Genomic DNA, 10,486 nt, shown 5'->3' with positions numbered 1-10,486 from the left:
CATGATATTTCTCCATAAAATGAAAGTCAATAGACTCCATATGGTTCAAGGTCCAAATGAGAGGTTCAGTACAGCTTCAAAAGGGCTTTAAACCACATCAAATGGTACCAGACGATCAATAAGGGTCTTATCTAGCGGAACGATCGGTCAATTTTTTAAAAATAAATAAAGTTTAAGTTTTATAAGCACAAATGTTCGCCTTGCTCTGTTCAGTGATGCGCGCTCATGACGTCACGTAATACACAATAACGATGAAAAGGTCACGCTTTTTCAGGCAATTTTCAGGCAACGTAATTGACAATGGTATCTGCATTGCTTAAGCTAGTCGTTTTCAGTAAATGCTAGGATTATGGATATTGTCTTATCTCTATAGTGGTATTTGTAAATGTGTAACTCGTTTTAAGCTAAAGTTGCTATTGGATATTGTCTTAAGCTATGGGGATTGGGAACGCACTTGTTCTTAAAGCTATAATTGATATCTGAAGTGCTCGTTATTAAAGCTATTATTAATATTGGAAGCGTTGTATTAAAAAGCTATTATTAATATTGGAAGCGTTGTATTAAAAAGCTAATATTTGAAATGCTTGTTCTTAAAGCTTTAGCTAATATTGAAATGCTTGTTCTCAAAGCTTTAGCTAATATTGAAATGCTTGTTCTCAAAGCTTTAGCTAATATTGAAATGCTTGTTCTCAAAGCTTTAGCTAATATTGAAATGCTTGTTCATAAAGCTATAATTAATATTCAAAGTGCTTGTTCTTAAAGCTAGCTTATATTGAAATGTTTGTTCTTAAAGCTTTAGCTAATATTGAAATGCTTGTTCTTAAAGCTTTATTGAAATGCGCGTTCTCAAAGCTTTAGCTAATATTGAAATGCTTGTTCTTAAAGCTTTAGATAATATTGAAATGCTTGTCTTAAAGCTTTAGCTAATATTGGAAGTGCTTGTTCTTAAAGCTATAGCTAATATTGGAAATGCTTGTTCTTAAAGCTATAATATTGGACACGCTGGTTCTTAAAGCTATAGCTAATATCGGAAATGCTTGTTCTTAAAGCTATAATTAATATTGGACGCGCTGGTTCTTGAAGCTATAGCTAATATCGGAAATGTTTGTTCTTAAAACTATAGCTAATATTGGAAATGCTTGTTCTTAAAGCTATAGCTAATATCGAAGTGCTTTTTATTAAAGCTATAATTAATATTGGAAGCGCTGGTTCTTAAAGCTTTAGCTAATATTGAAATGCTTGTTCTCAAAGCTTTAGCTAATATTGAAATGCTTGTTCTCAAAGCTATAGCTAATATTGAAATGTTTGTTCTCAAAGCTTTAGCTAATATTGAAATGCTTGTTCTCAGAGCTTTAGCTAATATTGAAATGCTTGTTCTCAAAGCTTTAGCTAATATTGAAATGCTTGTTCTTAAAGCTTTAGCTAATATTGAAATGCTTGTTCATAAAGCTATAATTAATATTCAAAGTGCTTGTTCTTAAAGCTAGCTTATATTGAAATGTTTGTTCTTAAAGCTTTAGCTAATATTGAAATGCTTGTTCTTAAAGCTTTATTGAAATGCTCGTTCTCAAAGCTTTAGCTAATATTGAAATGCTTGTTCTTAAAGCTTTAGCTAATATTGAAATGCTTGTCTTAAAGCTTTAGCTAATATTGGAAGTGCTTGTTCTTAAAGCTATAGCTAATATTGGAAATGCTTGTTCTTAAAGCTATAATATTGGACACGCTGGTTCTTAAAGCTATAGCTAATATCGGAAATGCTTGTTCTTAAAGCTATAATTAATATTGGACGCGCTGGTTCTTGAAGCTACAGCTAATATCGGAAATGCTTGTTCTTAAAACTATAATTAATATCGGAAATGCTTGTTCTTAAAACTATAATTAATATCGGAAATGCTTGTTCTTAAAACTATAGCTAATATTGGAAATGCTTGTTCTTAAAGCTATAGCTAATATCGAAGTGCTTGTTATTAAAGCTATAATTAATATTGGAAGCGCTGGTTCTTAAAGCTATAGCTACTATTGGAAGTGCTCGTTCTTAAAGTTCTAATTAAAAGTGAAAGTGCTTGTTCTTAAAGCTATAGTAATATTGAAAATCGTGTGTTCTTAAAACTATAATCAATATTAAAGCTATAACTAATATTGGAAGTGCTCGTTCTTAAAGCTATAATTAATATTGGAAGTGCTTGTCGTTTAATTAATAGTTAATATCGGGAACATGCTTGTTTAAAGCTATAATCAATATTGGAAATCGCTTGTTGTTAAAGCTATAGTGTCTGATGCATGCTTGGCTTAAAGCGATATAGCTACTGGAAACGTCTCGGTTACGTATGGTAACCCTCGTTCCCTGAAGGAGGGAACGGAGACGTACGTCGGTAATAACCGACGAATTGGGATCACTTCAGAGAGCCCCTATCAGCTTCGAGAACTTAAGAACAGGCCAATGAACAATTGGCGTGCGAGATTTGCATCTCGCGCTCCGCCCCGCGCCGCGGGTATAAACGGGAAGCGAGAGCACCGCACTGACGTTTTTCACTGAGGAGCCGAACCAGTGACTCGGCCAAGCAGTGATGGAAGGAACTGTGGCGACGGGACGTACGTCTCCGTTCCCTCCTTCAGAGAACGAGGGTTACCATACGTAACCGAGACGTTCCCTTTCAGTCGGTCACTACGACGTACGTCGGTAATAACCGACGAATTGGGATCCCTATGGAAAACGCCACAGTTACTACCACTTCCAGCGCCCAGCGAGAGCCCCTCAGACCCCGTTCTGAAGCGGGCGGGAAGATTCACGCTAGAAGAGTCATACTGCTGTTCCGCAAGACCCATTCAGCAGACTTGATTGGATAACGCTGGGAAAGCGTGCCCGAAGGACGCTGCGGGAGCCACATCATGCCCGGAGGGAGTTACCATGTGGAGAACACGTATGGGCTGGCCGTGGGCAGCACAACATACGGAGTCCCAGGGGAGGCCCCGGCCTAATGCAGGCGGGGGACGACACCGTACTGAGACGGAAGAGAACTCTGCCAAGGGAAAGACACGAGCTCGCCGTAGGGAGCTGTACCGTGGAAATACACGTATGGGACCGCCGTAGGGGTCACGACATACGGAACCCAGCCTGACACAAGTTCCACCAATGCATACGAGTGCCAGACCTGGCGTCGGACGCTCCGCAACATCCGACTGCCGAGGGGTGCGGAGGACTCAACAGGGTTCGCCTATCCTGGGGAACTCGACTGGAGAAAATAAGCGCACGTATCCGTTCCAGGGGAAGGGAATGGCGCAGCAAGCCGACACTAGAACGGGCACTTCAGTGAAGCTGACTATGGGAAGCGAGCACACGAGAAGCCACCGGCTCTACACGCAGGCTATAAAACCTAGCGAACGTGTTGGGTGTCGCCCAGCCCGCAGCTCTACAAATGTCTGTCAGCGAGGCGCCACGAGCCAGCGCCCAGGAAGAAGCTACACCCCAGGTGGAGTGAGCTCTAACCCCGAGCGGGCAGGGCACGTCTTGGGATTCATACGCCAAGACGATGGCATCCACTATCCAGTGGGCCATCCTCTGCTTGGAGACAGCCTTTCCCTTCTGCTGTCCTCCGTAACAGACGAAGAGCTGCTCTGAGGTCCTGAAGCTTTGCGTTCTGTCCACGTAAGTCCGGAGAGCACGGACGGGACAGAGCAAAGCTAGGGCTGGGTCTGCCTCCTCCGAAGGCAGCGCTTGCAGGCTCACCACTTGGTCCCGGAAGGGAGTAGTGGGAACCTTGGGCACATATCCAGGCCAGGGTCTCAGGGTCACCTGAGAATCACCCGGCCCGAATTCCAGGCACGATTCGTCGACCGAAAATGCCTGCAGGTCCCCTACCCTCTTAACTGAGGCCAATGCAATCAGGAGTATTGTCTTTAGAGACAAGATCTTAAGCTCTACTGACTGTAAAGGCTCGAAGGGCGCCCTCTGCAGTGCGGTCAGCACCAGAGACAAGTCCCAAGAGGGTATAGAAGAAGGGCGAGGAGGATTTAGTCTCCTCGCTCCCCTTAGGAACCTGACGATCAGATCATGCTTGCCTAAGGACTCACCATCAATGAGGTCATGGCTTGCGGCGATGGCGGCAACATATACCTTGAGGGTGGAGGGAGACAGCCTTCGCTCCAACCCGTCTTGAAGAAAAGATAGCACAGATCCGATCGAACACTTCCGGGGGTCTTCTCGGCGAGAAGAGCACCAGTCGATGAACAGGTTCCACTTCAACGCATAAAGCCGTCTCGTAGAGGGGGCTCTGGCGGAAGCGATGGTGTCGACTACCGCTTGCGGTAGGTCACCTAGAACCTCCGCGTCCCGTCCAGGGACCAGACATGGAGTTTCCAGAGGTCTGGACGCGGGTGCCATAGGGTGCCCCGTCTCTGAGACAGAAGGTCCTACCTCAGAGGAATGGGCCAAGGAGGTGCTGTCGCGAGGAGCACTAGTTCCGGGAACCACGTCCTGTTGGGCCAGTACAGAGCTACCAAGAGGAGATGCTCCTCGTCCTCCCTGACCTTGCACAGTGTCTGTGCAAGAAGGCTCACTGGGGGAAACGCATATTTGCGCAGAGCCCGGGGCCAGCTGTGTGCCAGTGCATCCGTGCCGAGGGTCCCCTCGGACAGGGAATAAAACAACTGGCAGTGGGTCGTGTCGTGGGCGGCAAACAGATCGATCTGTGCGGCCCCAAAGCGACTCCAAATCAGCTGGACCACCTGGGGGTGGAGTCGCCACTCTCCGGGAAGCACTGGCAACCGTGACAGCTCGTCGGCCGCACGATTGAGCAGGCCCGGAATGTGGATAGCACGAAGGGACCTCAGATGCTTCTGACTCCACAGGAGGAGATGGCGGGCGAGTTGGGACAAACGGCGGGAGCGTAGACCACCTTGTTTGTTGATGTACGCAACGGCCGTCGTGCTGTCCGTCCGGACCAGAACGTGCTTGTCTTTGAGCGACCCTTTGAGGCGGCTGAGAGCAAGACGATCTGCCAGCAACTCTAGGCAATTGATATGCCATTGCAGTTGGGGCCCCGTCCACAGACCCGATACTGCAAGCCCGTTGTACGTGGCCCCCCAACCCGTGGGTGAGGCATCCGTGGAGACAACATGATGCCTGGACACTTGTTCTAGAGGCACTCCTGCCCGTAGAAATGAAGGGTCCGACCACGGGGTGAGGGTTTGGCGGCATCTCGGCGTCACTTGGACACGGAGGGACCCGCTGTGCCACGCCCATCTCGGGACTCGGTCGTGTAGCCAGTGCTGAAGCGGTCTCATATGGAGCAGCCCTAGCGGCGTTACTGCGGCTGCTGCTGCCATATGCCCCAGGAGCCTCTGAAAATGTTTCAGTGGAACCGCTGTACTGCGTTTGAGCGTACTCAAGCAGCTCAGCACCGACTGGACGCACTCCTCTTTGAGGCGCGCAGTCATGGCGACCGAGTCGATCTCCATCCCGAGAAAAGAGATCCTCTGTACGGGACAGAGTTTGCTCTTCTCCCAGTTGACCCGAAGACCCAACTGGCTGAGGTGCCGGAGCACCATGTCCCTGTGTTCGCACAACTGCTCCCGTGACTGGGCAAGAATCAGCCAGTCGTCGAGATAGTTGAGGATGCGAACACCACGCTCTCTCATGGGAGCAATGGCCGCCTCCGCGACTTTCGTGAAGACACGGGGCGACAGGGACAGCCCGAAGGGCAGGACTTTGTACTGGTATGCCCGTCCGTCGAAAGCAAAGTGTAGAAACGGTCTGTGTCGAGGGAGAATCGAGACATGAAAGTACACGTCCTTCAGGTCGATCGCTGCAAACCAATCCTGGGGACGGATGCATCTGAAGATGCGTTTCTGGGTTAACATTCGGAACGGCATCCTGTGGAGGGAGCGGTTCAGGTAACGCAGGTCCAGGATCGGTCGTAACCCGCCACCTTTCTTGGGTACAATGAAGTACGGGCTGTAGAACCCAGACTTCATATCGGCTGGAGGGACCGGCTTTATCGCGTCCTTCGCCAGTAGGACAGCGATCTCCGCCCGAAGCACGGGGGCATCCACCCACGCAATAGACGTGAAGTGAACGCCCCCGAACTTGGGCGGACGCCGGGCGAACTGAATCGCAAACCGAGTCTGATGGTACAGATGACCCAGCGAGACGGGCTGGGGAGCGCTAGCCAGGCCCCCAGAGACCGAACAAGCGGGGTCATCGGTACCACAGACGTACCCGCAGCAGGGCAGCAAGGCGGAATGCAGGGACCCCAGGACGACATGGGAGTGGTCCGTGTAGGGGTCTGGGTCTGACACACGACCTGCATCCGCTGAGGGGGTGCGCGAGTGTGGGAAGGCCGCTTGAGTGCGTTCCCACAGCCGGCACCCCCTGCTGGCGATTTGGAGAGGCACCAGAGGCTGACAAGGCATGGGAGCGTTGTACACCGCCCAGCGCGCTCTCCAAATGAAGGAGGGGCTGAGCGTGGCAAGGCTTTGTGGCGTTGCACACGGTCTGCCTCACCTCCTTCCTCAGCGGGGAACAAGAGCGGCGAGGCATAGCGTCGCGCACTGTCGTCCACACACCGCTGAGAAGAGGGGAATGAGAGTGGCGAGGCTTGTAGCGTCACACACTGCCATTCTCGCCCTCTTGTGGGGAGGGGAATGAGGGCGGCGAGGCTTGTAGCGTCACACGCTGCCATTCCTGAACTCCTGAGACCCAGAGATATTGGAACTGTTCTTCTCTTTTTTTTTTTTTTTTTTAGATATATATTTGGGTACCACTGGCTGTTTTTAACCCCAGTGGCGGAACAGAATTACTAATGGTTTTTACCCGGCCCTCCTCCGGGGGAAGAACAGTCCCGAACCAAATCCGGGTCAATGGTGTTTCTGGACATCGTCTAGCCAAGGGCCAGCGCTGTGCGCAGCTCAACCTCGGCTGAGAACTACCCTCATGCCCTAAGCAGGGCGGAGGTGGCCTGCCAGTGGCACTGCCACCCCACCGATGAGGGTAGTGAGAGAGAGGAAAACTTTATACAGATTATGGCCCTATTGGTGTTCCATATTTTGCCACCAATAGTTCCATAATGCAAAAGCCTTCCAACGCACATCCGGGAAAGGCAAGAGGCAGGCAAGGCGAATTATGCGTTGCACTATGCCTCAGCCACCCGGGAAAGCATGGCTGTCGAGCATGAATCGGATTCAGCACGAGCGCCCACTATTATAGTGGGAATCTCAGCATCATCTTCATTTTCAACACATAACAGCCCTCTCTCCGATGCAGCGATTGACATCTGTCCTCTGCTAGAGCCCCAAACGAAACGCTAGGTCCTTTTTTTTTTTTTTTTAAATTATTTATTTATTTATTTTTTAGGACCAGCAATCCCATCTGTAAGCTACCGGCAGACATGTGAGACAGTGGGCGTGGCCGTGAGACGGCACACGGCGCGCTGAACACTCAAGCCCTTATGAAAAAGGCAAGATGAACAGCGCGCCGACGTGGCCATGCTCTCATTAGAGAGCATAGACCACCCACAAACACTGTCTCAACATGCGTAGCCGCCGAGTGACGCGCGCTGAGCTGCCGTGGCAACCCGCGCTGTCACTCGGCAGCTAGACGGCACACGGCGCGCTGAACACTCAAACCCTCACGCGGAAGGCGAGATGACCAGCGCGTCGACGTGGTCCCGTTCCCCTGAGAGAACACGGATCACCCACGAACACAGTCTCAACATGTTTATGCGAGAGGGATCGTGGCCGTCAGGACAGGAAACAACCGCATCCAGAAACGCACGAGTGGAATGACGTCTTGAAAAAGACGCAGTGTCACACCCGTGTTGCTCTTTTTGTGAGGAACGCTCTTTTAAGAGAGTGCTGAAGCACCCAGGGAAACCGCGGCAACACACAGGGGATAGTGCAGCCTGTGTTTGCACTCAAAGAATGGAACGCCCACCGATACCAACAGATTGCTGTGATAACAGCAGTTTGTTCCTTCTAGCAGCTTGAGTTCGCGGTCCCGCTGGAAAGCGCCGTCACACCAGCACACGATCCTCTTCTCTGTTCTGATGAATTCTCTTTCGCTGAAAAGACAGGAAAGCAGTCTCTGCAACTTCAAACGCCGGTTCGGCTCCGAAGTGAATGACGTCAGTGCGGTGCTCTCGCTTCCCGTTTATACCCGCGGCGCGGGGCGGAGCGCGAGATGCAAATCTCGCACGCCAATTGTTCATTGGCCTGTTCTTAAGTTCTCGAAGCTGATAGGGGCTCTCTGAAGTGATCCCAATTCGTCGGTTATTACCGACGTACGTCGTAGTGACCGACTGAAAGGGAAACTACTTTTTCTTAAGCTATAGATGTTGGAAATGTGCTTGTCTTAAAGTGATATCGTAAGCTATAGTAGAGTTTGGAAACATGCTTGTTTTAAAAGCTGTAGGTGCTATTAGAAACACACTAACTTTAGAGTAGAACTTTAGAGTTAGAAGTTACTTTTCAGATTTGATTAAAGATTCTTTCAGAAATTCTTTCTTCAAGCTAAAGTCGCTATTGGAAATTTGGAAATATGCATTTTCTTAAAGCTATAGGCACTATGGGAATTTGATATTATTAAAGTGATGGTGTTTTGGGCCTTATCCTGATATATTGCTAAGATACGTTTTACTTGCGGTCACATGACCTCACATTTCTTATGTTTCAATTTGTTCCTAGCACTTCAGCATAATTCTAAGCACACTAGACTGATAGGAAAGGGGATGAATGGCGTTTTATCTCTGAATCTGACTCTGCTTTTATGTCATCTATGTTAGCCTACCTGAGGAGTCATCCACAAGCTGGTCAGCAGGATCCATTATTTGCCTTGGAGTACGGAAAGCTCATGTCCAGAGCCTGGCTTGCCTCCTGTCTCCGCCGCTATGCATACCGCAAGCTTCCCTCAGAGCGTTATACGGCTCATTCTCTGTGCATAATGGCTGCTACAACTGCAGCTTCCTCCACTCTTGTCTCTACATTTGAAGGCCATTCATGCGATTGTCTTCAGCTGCTTATGAACGTTTTATCTGGCCGATGCTCGAGCCATCCATTAGAAAAGCTATGAGTGCTGCTCTCTGATCGTTGCATGAGAAATTTAATATTATAGCTTCAGTAGCTGTCGACGTATATAAATTACTTCTATCAATTAGCTGGTTACATTTATCATGCTAGCTTCACGTAGATCGATTGGATCTTTACAATTAAATTCAGTTCGATTGCCTTCTCTCGAAACACTCTTTTGGATCCTCCGTGGCTCTTCGATTTAGAAGGAAGAGCCTGGGAGGATTGCCCGGTTATGGTCTATTGGGGGGATTTATGCTACTCTCCAGTCTATAAAATAGGATGATTGCCCCTAGAAGCTGCTGCTGTTCCCTGTTTTGGATTTCGTGGAGCTCCCCATGATAATGAAGGGGAATTTAGAACAGAGCATATCGCCTATTTACTATTTATTTACTCGTATCAATAACTGTAGCTACGTCCTCGTGCTAGATGAAATTGCTTTTTATCCTCTGCTGTCTCTTTAATTAGCTGGATTGCCTGGTATGGTCTGGGGGGGGGGGTAGTTCAGCTCCCCTAGTCCTAATTCATGTGAGCGTCCACTTATGCTGCTGCTGTCCCCTGACTCAATGCTATTTCATGGTGCTCATGAAAGGTCAGGAGACTCATCTGAACAAAACCATATTGCACTAATTCGTAATTCATTCATAAGACGTCTAAGCATTTTAATTGTCTAATTCCATCCTCTTGTTTTATTCTCAAGAGGATTGCCAGGTGTGGTTTGTTTGGGGGGAATAGTTAAGCTCTCCCAGTCCTAAACTGTGTGAGCGTTCCCTAATGCTGCTGCTGTCCTCTGACTCTCTGCTATTTCATGGTGCTCATGAAAGGTCAGAGGACTCCCTGAACAGAGCCATACCGCCAAAAACAAATTTAATTCAGAATTCATCAACTGATTGCAATTCAATAAAAAATTCTAAATCATTTTTATTGTCATGTGTGTTCTTGACTTAATGGACCTGACAGAAATTGAGCGTCAGCGTCAGTTCTTGCAGGCCAAGTAGTCAAGACGCTGCTAACGCTATTGGTAACAACACTGTCTCATCAGCTGATTTGCATCAGCTGTTTCAACTCCCCTCGCTACTAATGGCTACGCTAAAAGCAGGGCGCCTATTTAAAGCAGATCCAGTTCGCTCTTACTACTAGCTGCTCGCTGCTTTGCAACCCGCCACCTCCCCACCTCCTCCTGTCGTGTATAACGTGGCATTTGTTTGTCATCGTTGCTGCTCTGTTCATAGGGGGAATAGTTAAGCTCTCCCAGTCCTAAACTGTGTGAGCGTTCACTAATGCTGCTGCAGTCCTCTGACTCTCTGCTATTTCATGGTGCTCATGAAAGGTCAGAGGACTCCCTGAACAGAGCCATACCGCCAAAAACAAATTTAATTCAGAATTCATCAACTGATTGCAATTCAATAAAAATTTCTAAATCATT

The sequence above is a fragment of the Gobio gobio genome, assembly GCF_949357685.1.
Source record: "Gobio gobio genome assembly, chromosome: 2".
NCBI lineage: Eukaryota > Metazoa > Chordata > Actinopteri > Cypriniformes > Gobionidae > Gobio > Gobio gobio.
The sequence above is the reverse complement of the archived record's forward strand: the minus strand, read 5'-3'. Positions refer to the sequence as shown.